At 53.9% G+C, this 17,945-nt stretch overlaps 1 protein-coding gene across 2 annotated transcripts in view; it reads left to right on the top strand.

Annotated features, from left to right (window-relative positions):
• The window catches only part of LOC121273488 (nectin-4-like), a 228,773-nt gene that overhangs the window by 934 nt on the left and 209,894 nt on the right, over window positions 1-17,945 (top strand). The gene's annotated exons all lie outside the window — the stretch shown is intronic.

The raw sequence follows: 17,945 nt of genomic DNA on the forward strand, positions 1-17,945 counted from the left end.
AGTAAATCTCCCTCTACACTGTCCCAATCAATCACTCCCCGGACAGGTACAGCACGGGGTTACATACAGAGTAAATCTCCTTCTACACCGTCCCCATCAAACCCTCCCAGGGCAGGTACAGCACAGGGTTAGATGCAGATTAAATCTCCCTCTACACTGTCCCCATCAAACACTCCCAGGACAGGTACAGCATGGGGTTAGATACAGAGTAAAGTAACTCTACACTGTCCCCATCAAACACTCCCAGGACAGGTACAGCATGGGGTTAGATACAGAGTAAATCTCCCTCTACACCGTCCCCATCAAACACTCCCAGGACAGGTACAGCACGGGGTTAGATACAGAGTAAATCTCCTTCTACACCGTCCCCATCAAACCCTCCCAGGGCAGGTACAGCACAGGGTTAGATGCAGATTAAATCTCCCTCTACACTGTCCCCATCAAACACTCCCAGGACAGGTACAGCATGGGGTTAGATACAGAGTAAAGCTCCCTCTACACTGTCCCCATCAAACACTCCCAGGACAGTTACAGCACGGAGTTAGATACAGAGTAAAGCTCCCTCAACACTGTCCCCCTCAAACACTCCCAGGACAGGTACAGCACGGGGTGAGATACAGAGTAAATCTCCCTCTACACCGTCCCCATCAAACACTCCCAGGACAGGTACAGCACAGGGTTAGATACAGAGTAAATCTCCCTCTACACTGTCCCCATCAAACACTCCCAGGACAGGTACAGCACGGGGTTAGATACAGAGTAAATCTCCCTCTACACTGTCCCCATCAAACACTCCCAGGACAGGTACAGCACAGGGTTAGATACAGAGTAAATCTCCCTCTACACTGTCCCCATCAAACACTCCCAGGACAGGTACAGCACGGGGTTAGATACAGAGTAAATTTCCCTCTACACTGTCCCCATCAAACACTCCCAGGACAGGTACAGCACAGAGTTAGATACAGAGTAAATCTCCCTCTACACTGTCCCCATCAAACACTCCCAGGACAGGTACAGCACGGGGTTAGATACAGAGTAAATCTCCCTCTACACTGTCCCAATCAAACACTCCCAGGACAGGTACAGCATGGGGTTAGATACAGAGTAAATCTCCCTCTACACAGTCCCCAACAAACACTCCCAGGATTGTTTTGTTAATGATTTATGACATGGAGTTCACGCCCAGATTCTACTAATCTTTCTGCTATTTTTATTGTCCTTATTGTTGTACCAGCTCTTTGTTTATAGCATTGGATGTTTGTTTCATAGTAGGCAATAATTATCTGTTTACTATGAGTTTAGAATATGGATCCCTTAGGAACAGCAGACAACACAGGCTGAGGAGAGAGAATGGACCCTTTCCCATCAACCACATGTTTCATACCCTGAAAATACCCAACTCCACCTCCTCCCCGATCCCACCTCCTCCCCGATCCCACCTTCTCCCTGATCCCACCTTCTCCCCGATCCCTCCTTCTCCCCGATCCCTCCTTCTCCCCGATCCCTCGATCCCACCTTCTCCCCGATCCCACCTTCTCCCCGATCCCACCTTCTCCCCGATCCCACCTTCTCCCCGATCCCTCCTTCTCCCCGATCCCTCCTTCTCCCCGATCCCTCCTTCTCCCCGATCCCTCGATCCCACCTTCTCCCCGATCCCACCTTCTCCCCGATCCCACCTTCTCCCTGATCCCACCTTCTCCCCGATCCCTCCTTCTCCCTGATCCCACCTTCTCCCCGATCCCACCTTCTCCCTGATCCCACCTTCTCCCCGATCCCTCCTTCTCCCCGATCCCTCCTTCTCCCCGATCCCTCGATCCCACCTTCTCCCCGATCCCACCTTCTCCCCGATCCCACCTCCTCCCTCGATCCCACCTTCTCCCCGATCCCACCTTCTCCCCGATCCCACCTCCTCCCCGATCCCACCTTCTCCCCGATCCCCCGATCCCACCTTCTCCCCGATCCCACCTTCTCCCCGATCCCTCGATCCCACCTTCTCCCCGATCCCTCCATCCCACCTTCTCACCGATCCCACCTTCTCCCCGATCCCACCTTCTCCCTGATCCCACCTTCTCCCCGATCCCTCGATCCCACCTTCTCCCCGATCCCACCTTCTCCCCGATCCCACCTTCTCCCCAATCCCCCGATCCCACCTTCTCCCCGATCCCACCTTCTCCCCGATCCCACCTTCTCCCCGATCCCCCGATCCCACCTTCTCCCCGATCCCACCTTCTCCCCGATCCCACCTTCTCCCCGATCCCTCGATCCCACCTTCTCCCCGATCCCACCTTCTCCCCGATCCCACCTTCTCCCCGATCCCTCCATCCCACCTTCTCCCCGATCCCTCGATCCCACCTTCTCCCCGATCCCTCCATCCCTCCTTCTCCCCGATCCCACCTTCTCCCCGATCCCACCTTCTCCCCGATCCCTCGATCCCACCTTCTCCCCGATCCCACCCTCTCCCCGATCCCTCGATCCCACCTTCTCCCAGATCCTCCGATCCCACCTTCTCCCAGATCCCTCGATCCCACCTTCTCCCCGATCTCTCGATCCCACCTTCTCCCTGATTCCTCAACACCACCCACCCACCTTCTCCCAGATCCCTCGATCCCACCTTCTCCCCGATCCCTCGATCCCACCTTCTCCCCGATCCCTCCATCCCACCTTCTCCCCGATCCCACCTTCTCCCCGATCCCACCTTCTCCCCAATCCCACCTTCTCCCCGATCCCTCGATCCCACCTTCTCCCCGATCCCACCTTCTCCCCGATCCCACCTTCTCCTCGATCCCACCTTCTCCCCGATCCCCCGATCCCACCTTCTCCCCGATCCCTCCATCCCACCTTCTCCCCGATCCCCCGATCCCACCTTCTCCCCGATCCCCCGATCCCACCTTCTCCCCGATCCCCCGATCCCACCTTCTCCCCGATCCCTCCATCCCACCTTCTCCCCGATCCCACCTTCTCCCCGATCCCCCGATCCCACCTTCTCCCCGATCCCTCGATCCCACCTTCTCCCCGATCCCTCGATCCCACCTTCTCCCCGATCCCTCCATCCCACCTTCTCCTCGATCCCACCTTCTCCCCGATCCCTCCATCCCACCTTCTCCTCGATCCCACCTTCTCCCCGATCCCACCTTCTCCCCGATCCCTCGATCCCACCTTCTCCCCGATCCCCCGATCCCACCTTCTCCCCGATCCCCCGATCCCACCTTCTCCCCGATCCCACCTTCTCCCCGATCCCACCTTCTCCCCGATCCCACCTTCTCCCCGATCCCTCGATCCCACCTTCTCCCCGATCCCACCTTCTCCCCGATCCCACCTTCTCCCCGATCCCTCGATCCCACCTTCTCCCCGATCCCCCGATCCCACCTTCTCCCCGATCCCTCGATCCCACCTTCTCCCCGATCCCTCCATCCCACCTTCTCCCCGATCCCTCAATCCCACCTTCTCCCCGATCCCTCCATCCCACCTTCTCCCCGATCCCACCTTCTCCCCGATCCCTCGATCCCACCTTCTCCCCGATCCCTCCATCCCACCTTCTCCCCGATCCCCCGATCCCACCTTCTCCCCAATCCCACCTTCTCCCCGATCCCACCTTCTCCCCGATCCCTCGATCCCACCTTCTCCCCGATCCCTCGATCCCACCTTCTCCTCGATCCCACCTTCTCCCCGATCCCACCTTCTCCCCGATCCCACCTTCTCCCCGATCCCAGAATCCCACCTTCTCCCCGATCCCACCTTCTCCCCGATCCCACCGTCTCCCTGATCCCTCCATCCCACCTTCTCCCCGATCCCACCTTCTCCCCGATCCCCCGATCCCACCTTCTCCCCGATCCCCCAATCCCACCTTCTCCCCGATCCCACCTTCTCCCCGATCCCCCGATCCCACCTTCTCCCCGATCCCACCTTCTCCCCGATCCCACCTTCTCCCCGATCCCCCGATCCCACCTTCTCCCCGATCCCCCGATCCCACCTTCTCCCCGATCCCACCTTCTCCCCGATCCCTCCTTCTCCCCGATCCCACCTTCTCCTCGATCCCACCTTCTCCCCGATCCCTCGATCCCACCTTCTCCCCGATCCCACCTTCTCCCCGATCCCTCCATCCCACCTTCTCCCTGATCCCCCGATCCCACCTTCTCCCTGATCCCTCGATCCCACCTTCTCCCCGATCCCTCAATCCCACCTTCTCCCCGATCCCTCCATCCCACCTTCTCCCCGATCCCTCCATCCCACCTTCTCCCCGATCCCCCGATCCCACCTTCTCCCCAATCCCACCTTCTCCCCGATCCCACCTTCTCCCCGATCCCTCGATCCCACCTTCTCCCCGATCCCTCGATCCCACCTTCTCCCCGATCCCTCGATCCCACCTTCTCCCCGATCCCACCTTCTCCCCGATCCCACCTTCTCCCCCGATCCCACCTTCTCCCCGATCCCCCGATCCCACCTTCTCCCCGATCCCCTGATCCCACCTTCTCCCCGATCCCTCGATCCCACCTTCTCCCCGATCCCTCGATCCCACCTTCTCCCCGATCCCCCGATCCCACCTTCTCCCTGATCCCTCCTTCCCACCTTCTCCCCGATCCCTCGATCCCACCTTCTCCCCGATCCCCCGATCCCACCTTCTCCCCGATCCCCCGATCCCACCTTCTCCCCGATCCCCCGATCCCACCTTCTCCCCGATCCCCCGATCCCACCTTCTCCCCGATCCCTCGATCCCACCTTCTCCCCGATCCCCCAATCCCACCTTCTCCCCGATCCCCTGATCCCACCTTCTCCCCGATCCCTCGATCCCACCCACCCACCTTCTCCCCGATCCCTCGATCCCACCTTCTCCCCGATCCCTCAATCCCACCTTCTCCCCAATCCCTCGATCCCACCTTCTCCCCGATCCCTCCTTCCCACCTTCTCCCCGATCCCTCGATCCCACCTTCTCCCCGATCCCCCGATCCCACCTTCTCCCCGATCCCTCGATCCCACCTTCTCCCCGATCCCTCGATCCCACCTTCTCCCTGATCCCTCCTTCCCACCTTCTCCCCGATCCCTCGATCCCACCTTCTCCCCGATCCCTCGATCCCACCTTCTCCCCGATCCCTGTATCCCACCTTCTCCCCGATCCCTCGAATCTACCTTCTCCCCGATCCCCTGATCCCACCTTCTCCCTGATCCCTCCTTCCCACCTTCTCCCCGATCCCTCGATCCTACCTTCTCCCTGATCCCTCCTTCCCACCTTCTCCCCGATCCCTCGATCCCACCTTCTCCCCGATCCCTGTATCCCACCTTCTCCCCGATCCCCCGATCCCACCTTCTCCCCGATCCCCCGATCCCACCTTCTCCCCGATCCCTGTATCCCACCTTCTCCCCGATCCCTCGATCCCACCTTCTCCCCGATCCCTGTATCCCACCTTCTCCCCGATCCCTCGATCCCACCTTCTCCCCGATCCCCCGATCCCACCTTCTCCCCGATCCCTCCATCCCACCTTCTCCCCGATCCCTCGATCCCACCTTCTCCCCGATCCCTGTATCCCACCTTCTCCCCGATCCCACCTTCTCCCCGATCCCACAATCCCACCCACCCACCTTCTCCCTGATCCCTCGATCCCACCTTCTCCCCGATCCCTCGATCCCACCTTCTCCCCGATCCCTCCATCCCACCTCCTCCCCGATCCCACCTTCTCTCCGATCCCTCGATCCCACCTCCTCCCCGATCCCTCGATCCCACCTTCTCCCCGATCCCACCTCCTCCCCGATCCCTCGATCCCACCTTCTCCCCGATCCCACCTTCTCCCCGATCCCTCGATCCCACCTTCTCCCCGATCCCTCGATTCCACCTTCTCCCAGATCCCTCGATCCCACCTTCTCCCAGATCCCTCGATCCCACCTTCTCCCCGATCCCTCGATCCCACCTTCTCCCCGATCCCTCGATCCCACCCACCCACCTTCTCTCTGATCCCTCGATCCCACCCACCCACCTTCTCCCCGATCCCTCGATCCCACCTTCTCCCCGATCCCACCTTCTCCCCGATCCCACCTTCTCCCCGATCCCTTGATCCCACCCACCCACCTTCTCCCCGATCCCACCTTCTCCCCGATCCCTCGATCCCACCTTCTCCCCGATCCCTCGATCCCACCTTCTCCCCGATCCCTCGATCCCACCTTCTCCCCGATCCCTCGATCCTACCTTCTCCCTGATCCCTCGATCCCACCTTCTCCCCGATCCCTCGATCCCACCTTCTCCCCGATCCCTCGATCCCACCTTCTCCCTGATCCCTCGATCCCACCTTCTCCCCGATCCCTCGATCCCACCTTCTCCCCGATCCCTCGATCCCACCTTCTCCCCGATCCCCCGATCCCACCTTCTCCCCGATCCCTCGATCCCACCTTCTCCCCGATCCCTCGATCCCACCTTCTCCCCGATCCCTCGATCCCACCTTCTCCCCGATCCCACCTTCTCTCTGATCCCTCGATCCCACCTTCTCCCCGATCCCACCTTCTCTCTGATCCCTCGATCCCACCTTCTCCCCGATCCCTCGATCCCACCCACCCACCTTCTCCCCGATCCCTCGATCCCACCCACCCACATTCTCCCCGATCCCCCGATCCCACCTTCTCCCAGATCCCTCGATTCCACCTTCTCCCAGATCCCTCGATCCCACCTTCTCCCTGATTCCTCAACACCACCCACCCACCTTCTCAGTTTGGGGGGGAGGGGGTGAGGAGTCCCACAGTTTGGGGGGGGGGAGGGGTCCCACAGTTTGGGGGGGGTTGAATCGACCTTCGTATGGATGGGGTGGGGCTGATCAAGTTTAGAGGTTGATCCTGGTGCTTGACCGATTTCATTCTGCTCACTCCGAGGGGGGAAAGAGGACAGGCCAGAGTGCCAGCACTACACCCCACCCCACCACAGCCCAAAGCAAACACACACACACGCACACACACACACACACGGACAGACACACACCCGGACACATACACACAGAGACACACACACACACACACACACACGGACAGACACACACCCGGACACATACACACAGAGACACATACACACACACACACGGACAGACACACACCCGGACACATACACACAGAGACACACACACACACACACACACACACGGACAGACACACACCCGGACACATACACACACACACACACACAGACACACACACACACACACAGACAGACACACACCCGGACACATACACACACACAGACACACACACACACACACACACACACAGACACACACACACACACACACACAGACAGACACATGGACACACACAAACACGCACACAGACAGATACAGACGCACACACACAGACTTACACACAGATATGTGCGCGCACACAGACGGATGCTGATAGACACACACACACAGTCATACACACACACAGACAGATACAGACAGACAGGCACACACACACATACAGACACACACACACAGATATGTGCGCACACACAGACAGATACTGACAAACACACACACACACACACACACACATACACACACACATATGTGCACATACACAGACAGATACTGACAGACACATACACACAAACATACACACACAGATATGTGCACACACACAGACACACACAGAGAGACAGATACTGACAGACACACACAGACATACACACACACATATGTGTGCACACACAGACAGATACTGACACACACACACACAGACATACACACAGATACGTGCACACAGACACACACACAGAGACAGATATTGACAGACACACACACAGACATACACACACAGATATGTGCGCACACACAGACAGATACTGACACACATACACACACACACACACACAGACATACACACACAGATATGTGCACGCACAGACACACACAGAGAGACAGATACTGACACACGCACACACAGACATACACACACAGATATGTGCACACACACAGACAGATACTGACACACACACGCACAGACATACACACACAGATATGTGCACGCACAGACACACACAGAGAGACAGATACTGACACGCACACACACAGACACACACACACAGACATACACAGATATGTGCACACACACAGACATACACACACACATACACACACACAGATATGTGCACACACATACACACACACACACACACACACACACACCGACATAAACACACACACAGATATGTGCGCACACACAGATACTGACACGCACACACACACAGACATACACACACAGATATGTGCACGCACAGACACACACAGAGAGACACATACTGACACACACACAGACATACACACACACACACACACACACACACACACACACACAGACGCTATTGTTCGAGCCTGAGCGACGAGGCCTCGGGCTGATTGTTTCACCGCCCCCCCCCAGCTCCCGCTCACAAGTCTGCACTGTACAGCAGCTCACTCAGCACAGAGAGAACAGGCGCCCGAGGGGTGTGTGTGTGTGTGTGTGTGACGGGCAGGCAGGGGCACCTTCGGCCACAGGGGAAGTGGGAGAGACCTTGGACGCTCTTGATGGAGTAAGGGGGTCGGGGGTGGGGTGGGGAGGCGGCGGGGGGAGGCGGGGTTGCTGATGGGCAGGTCGAGAGGAGCTCCTGGAGCTTTAGGGAGGGGGAGAAGAGCGATCCCAGGAGACAAGTTACAGCCTGTGCGGTGCTGTTTTAGCAAGGCACAGCCGGGAGTGAAGAGTTCAGCGCCTGTTGTCCCCGAGCGTCGGTTCCCACGGCTCCTCCTTCACCGTCACCCATCTCGGCCCCGAGGCACGGACAGCGCTTCCCCAGCGTCACGGCTGCTGCAGACCCCCGCCTCCTCCCCCCCCGCACCCCGTCTCCTTGTCCTGGGAGTGACCCCCCATCTCCTTGGCTGGTCAGTTTGGTTCCTGAAGGGGATGGGGAGAGCTGCCTCTACCTTGTCAAACCCCCCCAGAAAGAGCTATTGAGCTTCCAATGAGACCATCAATCCTTCTTCTGAACTGCGGGGAATATACAGCCAGTCCGCTCTCCCCACTGCTTGGTGCTCTACCCCCCACTGCAGACACCAGTCAAGTGGACCCTTGGTTGGTCATGGCTCTGATACACGTCCTCCCTTGCTTACGTAGCATGACCAAGACTGCACACAGTACTTCAGGTCACCCCCCCCAAGGCCCTTAACCCATAGGAGGTTTTGTCCTGATTCTCTGTCTCTTTCTCCATCCAACCATGGCTTATCTACCAGCCCCACAACTGTCTGCAGCTCTCTTGTGAGAGGGTTAACCCCGCTGCCCTCCGATAGGGAAGAGACTGCCCGGTGTGCGCAAATGGGGGGTGGTGGGTGAGAGGGTTAATCCCCCTCCCACAGGGAACAGACTATGGTTTTACACATGAACTATGAAATGATTATAAACCGTGGTACATTCCAATACTCCCTGAGCCGCGAGATGTTGTGAACATTTTTGGTTCAGATTTCTGCCCAGACGGGTTCAACAACTTTGTCCAAGTTGTCATGCAAGGAGTGACAGGCATGAGAGTGAGACAAAGAGATGGATAGAAAAACAGAAAGAGAGAGAGAGAGTCAGCAGGGGAGAGAGAGAGAGAGTGAGAGACAGAGAGGTGGAAGGAGTAGGTGACAGAGAGAGAGGCGAAGACAGAGAGAGAGAGAGAAAGAAAGAGAGAGTCAGCAAGGGAGAGAAACAACGAGAGACTGACAGAGAGGGAAGAAGAGTAAATAATAATGATGGCGACAGTGACAGAGAGAGAGGAAGAAAGAGATAGAGGGAAGAGAAAGGCAGAGAGAGAGAGGAAGACGGAAAGAGGGAGAGGAAAAAAGATCGAGGGAGAGAGACAGAGAGAGGGAGAAAGCTAAGAAATAATCATGGTGTCAGAGACAGAGAGAAAGGGGAAGGAAGACAGAGGGAGAGAGAGACAGAGAGGGAGGATGAAAGAGATAGTGAGAGGGAGACAGAGAGGGAGGATGAAAGAGATAGTGAGAGGGAGGGAGAGAGAGAGGGAGGATGAAAGAGATAGAGGGAGGGAGAGAGAGAGGGAGGATGAAAGAGATAGTGAGAGGGAGTGAGAGAGAGAGGGAGGATGAAAGAGTGAGAGGGAGGGAGAGAGAGAGGGAGGATGAAAGAGATAGTGAGAGGGAGTGAGAGAGAGAGGGAGGATGAAAGAGATAGTGAGAGGGAGGGAGAGAGGGAGGATGAAAGAGATAGTGAGAGGGAGGGAGAGGGAGAGAGAGAGGGAGGATGAAAGAGATAGTGAGAGGGAGTGAGAGAGAGAGGGAGGATGAAAGAGATAGTGAGAGGGAGTGAGAGAGAGGGAGGATGAAAGAGATAGTGAGAGGGAGGGAGAGAGTGAGGGAGGATGAAAGAGATAGTGAGGGAGTGAGAGAGAGGGAGGATGAAAGAGATAGTGAGGGAGTGAGAGAGAGGGAGGATGAAAGAGATAGTGAGAGGGAGGGAGAGAGAGAGGGAGGATGAAAGAGATAGTGAGAGGGAGAGACAGAGAGGGAGGACGAAAGAGATAGTGAGAGGGAGAGAGAGAAGGAGGATGAAAGAGATAGTGAGAGGGAGAGAGGGAGGGAGAAAGTTAGAAATAATGACAGTGAGGGTAACAGAGGGGAAGAAACAGAGACAGCAAGAGAGAAATATAGAAAGGCAGAGTGAGAGAGAGAGAGAGATGAAGTGAGGTTGAGTCTCCCACATCAGGGAATATGAATCAGCTGATTCAGCAAAGTCTGGTGGGGGCGGATTTGATAGGATTTCCTGACACAAACAGTTTTTTTTTCAACTCTTTGTTCCCCTCCTATTACCAGTCAGAATAAGGTGAGGTCTCGTTTAACCACAACGTGTTAATTCATACAACTTCAATGCCACCAACACAGTCATAACTCCACTTTAAAATGCACACACACAGATGAGATAATCCAAACAGAATTAACCTCGCAAAACATGGAACAAAATCAATCGACTTAGTGTGGGAACGTAGGGAAGAGAATAGCCCCAGGACAGGTACAGCACGGGGTTAGATACAGAGTAAATCTCCCTCTACACTGTCCTCATCAAACACTCCCAGGACAGGTACAGCATGGGGTTAGATACAGAGTAAATCTCCCTCTACACTGTCCCCATCAAACACTCCCAGGACAGGTACAGCACGGGATTAGATACAGAGTAAATCTCCCTCTACCCTGTCCCAATCAAACACTCCCAGGACAGGTACAGCATGGGGTTAGATACAGAGTAAATCTCCCTCTACACTGTCCCAATCAAACACTCCCAGGACAGGTACAGCATGGGGTTAGATACAGAGTAAATCTCCCTCTACACTGTCCCCATCAAACACTCCCAGGACAGGGACAGCACGGGGTTAGATACAGAGTAAATCTCCCTCTACACTGTCCCAATCAAAGATTGTGCGTGCATGTGCACCATGTAGTGAGTGAAATCAGACAGTAGATTGCTACATACAATCAGTCGTCATTTTTGGCGTCTCTGACTAAGTCCCGAGTCACAATTTCCTGTCAGCAAATTAGCGAGTAAACAATGCCCGGTAGTTTGCGTGAGTGATTTGATGTCTGCCCAACACTTGTCAGGCAGCTGCACTAAACCAAACCACTTCCTCAAAGTCACTTTTCAACTGCTTAGTCCATGTGTAAGGTGAAAGTTAACCTGTATCTGACCCCGTGCTGTACCTGTCCTGGGAGTGTTTGATGGGGACAGTGTAGAGGGAGATTTACTCTGTATCTAACCCCGTGCTGTACCTGTACTTGGAGTGTTTGATGAGGACAGTGTAGAGGGAGATTTACTCTGTATCTAACCCCGTGCTGTACCTGTCCTGGGAGTGTTTGATGGGGACAATGTAGAGGGAGATTTACACTGTATCTAACCCTGTGCTGTACCTGTCCTGGGAGTGTTTGATGGGGACAGTGTAGAGGGAGCTTTACTCTGTATCTAACCCCGTGCTGTACCTGTCCTGGGAGTGTTTGATGGGTCAGTGTAGAGGGAGATTTACTCTGTATCTAACCCCGTGTTGTACCTGTCCTGGGAGTGTTTGATGAGGACAGTGTAGAGGCAGATTTACTCTGTATCTAACCCCGTGCTCTACCTGTCCTGGGAGTGTTTGATGGGGACAGTGTAGAAGGTGATTTACTCTGTATCTAACTCTGTGCTGTACCTGTCCTGTGAGTGTTTGATGGGGACAGTGTAGAGGGAGATTTACTCTGTATCTAACCCTGTGCTGTACCTGTCCTGGGAGTGTTTGATGGGGACTGTGTAGAGTGAGATTTACTAGTTATCTAACCCCGTGCTGTACTTGTCCTGGGAGTGTTTGATGTGGACCGAGTAGATGGATCTTCAATCTTTATGTAAACTGTGTGATTTGTCTGACTGGAGTTTCCCTTGAGCACTGAATTTCACCCTGTTTTTAATGATGTTTTCTGCTCTGTAGTTTATGACAGTCAGGAAGTAATTTTTCCCTGGAGACACATGATGGTTTATTTGTGACAGAGGTCGATGAGCGCTGCACGATGTTACTGATTTTCGCTCCTTGTAATAACAATGCAGGTTTCCTGTTAAGTGAACCAACAGGTATATTCATGCCATTAGTATCGTTTTGGGTTGAACCATAGACACACCCTGAGATTGTTGATCCAGATTGGATTGCCAGGGGCCAAAGAGTGAAAGGTCATTGCATGCAAGGAGTGACATTTTCTCTCTCATTCTCTCTCTCTCTCTCTCTGTCCCTATTGCACTCCCTTCCTCTCTCTCTTTCCCTATTGCACTCCCTTCCTCTCTCTCTCTCTCTCCCTATTACACTCCCTTCCTCTCTCTCTCTCTCTCCCTATTACACTCCCTTCCTCTCTCTCTCTCTCCCTATTGCACTCCCTTCCACTCTCTCTCTCTCCCCCTATTACACTCCCTTCCTCTCTCTCTCTTTCGCTATTACACTCCCTTCCTCTCTCTCTCTTTCGCTATTACACTCCCTTCCTCTCTCTCTCTCTCTCTCTCTCCCTATTGCACTCCCTTCCTCTCTCTCTCTCTCTCTCCCCCTATTACACTCCCTTCCTCTCTCTCTCTTTCGCTATTACACTCCCTTCCTCTCTCTCTCTTTCGCTATTACACTCCCTTCCTCTCTCTCTCCCTCTCTCTCTCCCTATTGCACTCCCTTCCTCTCCCTCTCTCTCTCCCTATTGCACTCCCTCCCTCTCTCTCTCTCTTTCCCTATTGCACTCCCTTCCTCTCTCTCTCACTCTCTCCCTATTGCACTCCCTTCCTCTCTCTCTCTCTTTCCCTATTGCTCTCCCTTCCTCTCTCTCTCTCTCTCTTTCCCTATTGCTCTCCCTTCCTCTCTCTTTCTCTCTCTTTCCCTATTGCTCTCCCTTCCTCTCTCTCTCTCTCTCTCTTTCCCTATTACACTCCCATCCTCTCTCTCTCTCTTTCCCTATTACACTCCCTTCCTCTCTCTCTCTATTGCTCTCCCTTCCTCTCTCTCTCTCTTTCCCCATTACACTCCCTTCCTCTCTCTCTCTCTCTTTCCCTATTACACTCCCTTCTCTCTCTCTCTTTCTCTATTGCACTCCCTTCCTCTCTCTCTCTGTCTCTCTTTCCCTGTTACTCTCCCATCCTCTCTCTCTCTCTCTTTCCCCATTTCACTCCCTTCATCTCTCTCTCACTCTCTTTCGCTATTACACTCCCATCTTCTCTCTCTCTCTTTCCTTATTGCACTCCCTCCCCCCCTCTCTCTCTCTCTCTCCCTATTGCACTCCCTTCCTCTCTCTCTCTCTCTCCCTATTGCACTCCTATCCTCTCTCTCTCTCTCTTTCCCTATTGCACTCCCTTCCTCTCTCTCTCTCTCTCTCCCTATCTCCCTATTGCACTCCCTTCCTCCCTCTCTCTCTCTCTGTTTCCCTATTGCACTCCCTTCCTCTCTCTCTCTCTCTCTTTCCCTATTGCACTCCCATCCTCTCTCTCTCTCTCTCTCTCTCTCTTTCCCTATTGCTCTCCCTTCCTCTCTCTCTCTCTCTCTCTCCCTATTGCACTCCCTTCCTCTCTCTCTCTCTCTGTCTCCCCCCATTACACACCCTTCCTCTCTCTCTCTCTTTCCCTATTGCTCTCCCTTCCACTCTCTTTCTCTCTCTCTCCCTATTGCACTCCCTACCTCTCTCTCTCTCTCTCTCCCTATTACACTCCCTTCCTCTCTCTCTCTCTTTCCCTATTGCTCTCCCTTCCTCTCTCTCTTTCCCTATTGCACTCCCTACCTCTCCCTCTCTCTCTCTCTTTCCCTATTGCACTCCCTTCCTCTCTTTTTCCCTATTGCATTCCCTTCCTCTCTCTCTCTCTCTCTCTCCCTATTGCACTCCCTTCCTCTCTCTCTCTCTCTCTCTGTTTCCCTAATGCACTCCCTACCTCTCTCTCTCTCTCTTTCCCTATTACACTCCCTTCCTCTCTCTCTCTCTCTCTCCCTATTGAACTCCCTACCTCTCTCTCTCTCTCTCTTTCCCTATTGCACTCCCTTCCTCTCTCTCTCCCTATTGCTCTCCCTTCCTCTCTCTCTCTCTCTCTCCCTTTTGCTCTCCCTACCTCTCTCTCTCTCTCTTTCCCTATTACACTCCCTTCCTCTCTCTCTCTCTCTCTCCCTATTGAACTCCCTACCTCTCTCTCTCTCCCTCTCCCTATTGCACTCCCTACCTCTCCCTCTCTCTCTCTCTTTCCCTATTGCACTCCCTTCCTCTCTCTCTTTTTCCCTATTGCATTCCCTTCCTCTCTCTCTCTCTCTCTCTCCCTATTGCTCTCCCTACCTCTCACTCTCTTTCCCTATTGCACTCCCTTCCTCTCTCTCTCTCCCTATTGCACTCCCTTCCTCTCTCTCTCTCCCTATTGCACTCCCTACCTCTCTCTCTCTCTCTCCCTATTGCTCTCCCTACCTCTCTCTCTCTTTCCCTATTGCACTCCCTTCCTCTCTCTCTCTTTTTGTCTATTGCACTCCCTTCTCCTCTTTCTCTCTTTTTGTCTATTACACTCCCTTCCTCTCTCTCTCTTTCCCTATTGCACTCCCTTCCTCTCTCTCTCTCCCTATTGCAATCCCTTCCTCTCTCTCTTTCCCAATTACACTCCCTACCTCTCTCTCTCTCTCTCCCTATTGCACTCCCTTCCTCTCTCTCTCTCTCCCTATTGCACTCCCTTCCTCTCTCTCTCTCTCTTTCTCCCTATTGCACTCCCTCTCTCTCTCTGTCCCTCTTTCCCTGTTGCTCTCCCATCCTCTCTCTCTCTCTCTCTTTCCCCATTTCACTCCCTTCATCTCTCTCTCACTCTCTTTTGCTATTACACTCCCATCTTCTCTCTCTCTCTCTCCCTATTGCACTCCCTTCCTCTCTCTCTCTCTCCCTATCTCCCTATTGCACTCCCTTCCTCTCTCTCTCTCTCTTTCCCTATTGCTCTCCCTTCCTCTCTCTCTCTCTCTCTCTCTCCCTATTGAACTCCCTTCCTCTCTCTCTCTGTCTCCCCCCATTACACTCCCTTCCTCTCTCTCTCTCTTTCCCTATTGCTCTCCCTTCCACTCTCTTTCTCTCTCTCTCCCTATTGCACTCCCTTCCTCTCTCTCTCTCTCTCTCCCTATCTCCCTATTGCACTCCCTTCCTCTCTCTCTCTCTCTCTGTTTCCCTATTGCACTCCCTTCCTCTCTCTCTCTCTCTCTTTCCCTATTGCACTCCCATCCTCTCTCTCTCTCTCTCTCTCTCTCTCTTTCCCTATTGCTCTCCCTTCCTCTCTCTCTCTCTCTCTCTCCCTATTGCACTCCCTTCCTCTCTCTCTCTCTCTGTCTCCCCCCATTACACACCCTTCCTCTCTCTCTCTCTTTCCCTATTGCTCTCCCTTCCACTCTCTTTCTCTCTCTCTCCCTATTGCACTCCCTACCTCTCTCTCTCTCTCTCTCCCTATTACACTCCCTTCCTCTCTCTCTCTCTTTCCCTATTGCTCTCCCTTCCTCTCTCTCTCTCTCTTTCCCTATTGCACTCCCTACCTCTCTCTCTCTCTCTCCCTATTGCACTCCCTTCCTCTCTCTCTCTCTCTCTCTCTTTCCCTATTGCACTCCCTTCCTCTCTCTCTCTCTCTCTGTTTCCCTATTGCACTCCCTACCTCTCTCTCTCTCTCTTTCCCTATTACACTCCCTTCCTCTCTCTCTCTCTCTCTCCCTATTGAACTCCCTACCTCTCTCTCTCTCTCTTTCCCTATTGCACTCCCTTCCTCTCTCTCTCCCTATTGCTCTCCCTTCCTCTCTCTCTCTCTCTCTCCCTATTGCTCTCCCTACCTCTCTCTCTCTCTTTCCCTATTACACTCCCTTCCTCTCTCTCTCTCTCTCTCCCTATTGAACTCCCTACTTCTCTCTCTCTCTCTCCCTATTGCACTCCCTACCTCTCCCTCTCTCTCTCTCTTTCCCTATTGCACTCCCTTCCTTTCTCTCTTTTTCCCTATTGCATTCCCTTCCTCTCTCTCTCTCTCTCTCTCCCTATTGCACTCCCTTCCTCTCTCTCTCTCTCTCTCTGTTTCCCTATTGCACTCCCTACCTCTCTCTCTCTCTCTTTCCCTATTACACTCCCTTCCTCTCTCTCTCTCTCTCCCTATTGAACTCCCTACCTCTCTCTCTCTCTTTCCCTATTGCACTCCCTTCCTCTCTCTCTCCCTATTGCTCTCCCTTCCTCTCTCTCTCTCTCTCTCCCTATTGCTCTCCCTACCTCTCTCTCTCTCTCTTTCCCTATTACACTCCCTTCCTCTCTCTCTCTCTCTCTCCCTATTGAACTCCCTACCTCTCTCTCTCTCTCTCTCCCTATTGCACTCCCTACCTCTCCCTCTCTCTCTCTCTTTCCCTATTGCACTCCCTTCCTCTCTCTCTTTTCCCTATTGCATTCCCTTCCTCTCTCTCTCTCTCTCTCTCTCCCTATTGCTCTGCCTACCTCTCACTCTCTTTCCCTATTGCACTCCCTTCCTCTCTCTCTCTCCCTATTGCACTCCCTTCCTCTCTCTCTCTCCCTATTGCACTCCCTACCTCTCTCTCTCTCTCTCCCTATTGCACTCCCTTCCTCTCTCTCTCTTTTTGTCTATTGCACTCCCTTCTCCTCTCTCTCTCTTTTTGTCTATTACACTCCCTTCCTCTCTCTCTCTCTCTCTTTCCCTATTGCACTCCCTTCCTCTCTCTCTCTCCCTATTGCACTCCCTTCCTCTCTCTCTTTCCCAATTACACTCCCTACCTCTCTCTCTCTCTCTCCCTATTGCACTCCCTTCCTCTCTCTCTCTCTCTCTCCCTATTGAACTCCCTTCCTCTCTCTCTCTCTCTCTCTCCCTATTGCACTCCCTCTCTCTCTCTGTCTCTCTTTCCCTGTTGCTCTCCCATCCTCTCTCTCTCTCTCTCTTTCCCCATTTCACTCCCTTCATCTCTCTCTCACTCTCTTTTGCTATTACACTCCCATCTTCTCTCTCTCTCTTTCCCTATTACACTCCCTTCCTCTCTCTCTCTCTCTCCCTATTGAACTCCCTACCTCTCTCTCTCTCTCTCTCCCTATTGCACTCCCTACCTCTCCCTCTCTCTCTCTCTTTCCCTATTGCACTCCCTTCCTCTCTCTCTCTTTCCCTATTGCACTCCCTTCCTCTCTCTCTCTCTTTCCCTATTGCTCTCCCTTCCTCTCTCTTTCTCTCTCTTTCCCTATTGCTCTCCCTTCCTCTCTCTCTCTCTCTCTCTTTCCCTATTACACTCCCATCCTCTCTCTCTCTCTTTCCCTATTACACTCCCTTCCTCTCTCTCTCTATTGCTCTCCCTTCCTCTCTCTCTCTCTTTCCCCATTACACTCCCTTCCTCTCTCTCTCTCTCTTTCCCTATTACACTCCCTTCTCTCTCTCTCTTTCTCTATTGCACTCCCTTCCTCTCTCTCTCTGTCTCTCTTTCCCTGTTACTCTCCCATCCTCTCTCTCTCTCTCTT

This window comes from Carcharodon carcharias (genome assembly GCF_017639515.1).
Source record: "Carcharodon carcharias isolate sCarCar2 chromosome 24 unlocalized genomic scaffold, sCarCar2.pri SUPER_24_unloc_1, whole genome shotgun sequence".
Classification (NCBI taxonomy): domain Eukaryota; kingdom Metazoa; phylum Chordata; class Chondrichthyes; order Lamniformes; family Lamnidae; genus Carcharodon; species Carcharodon carcharias.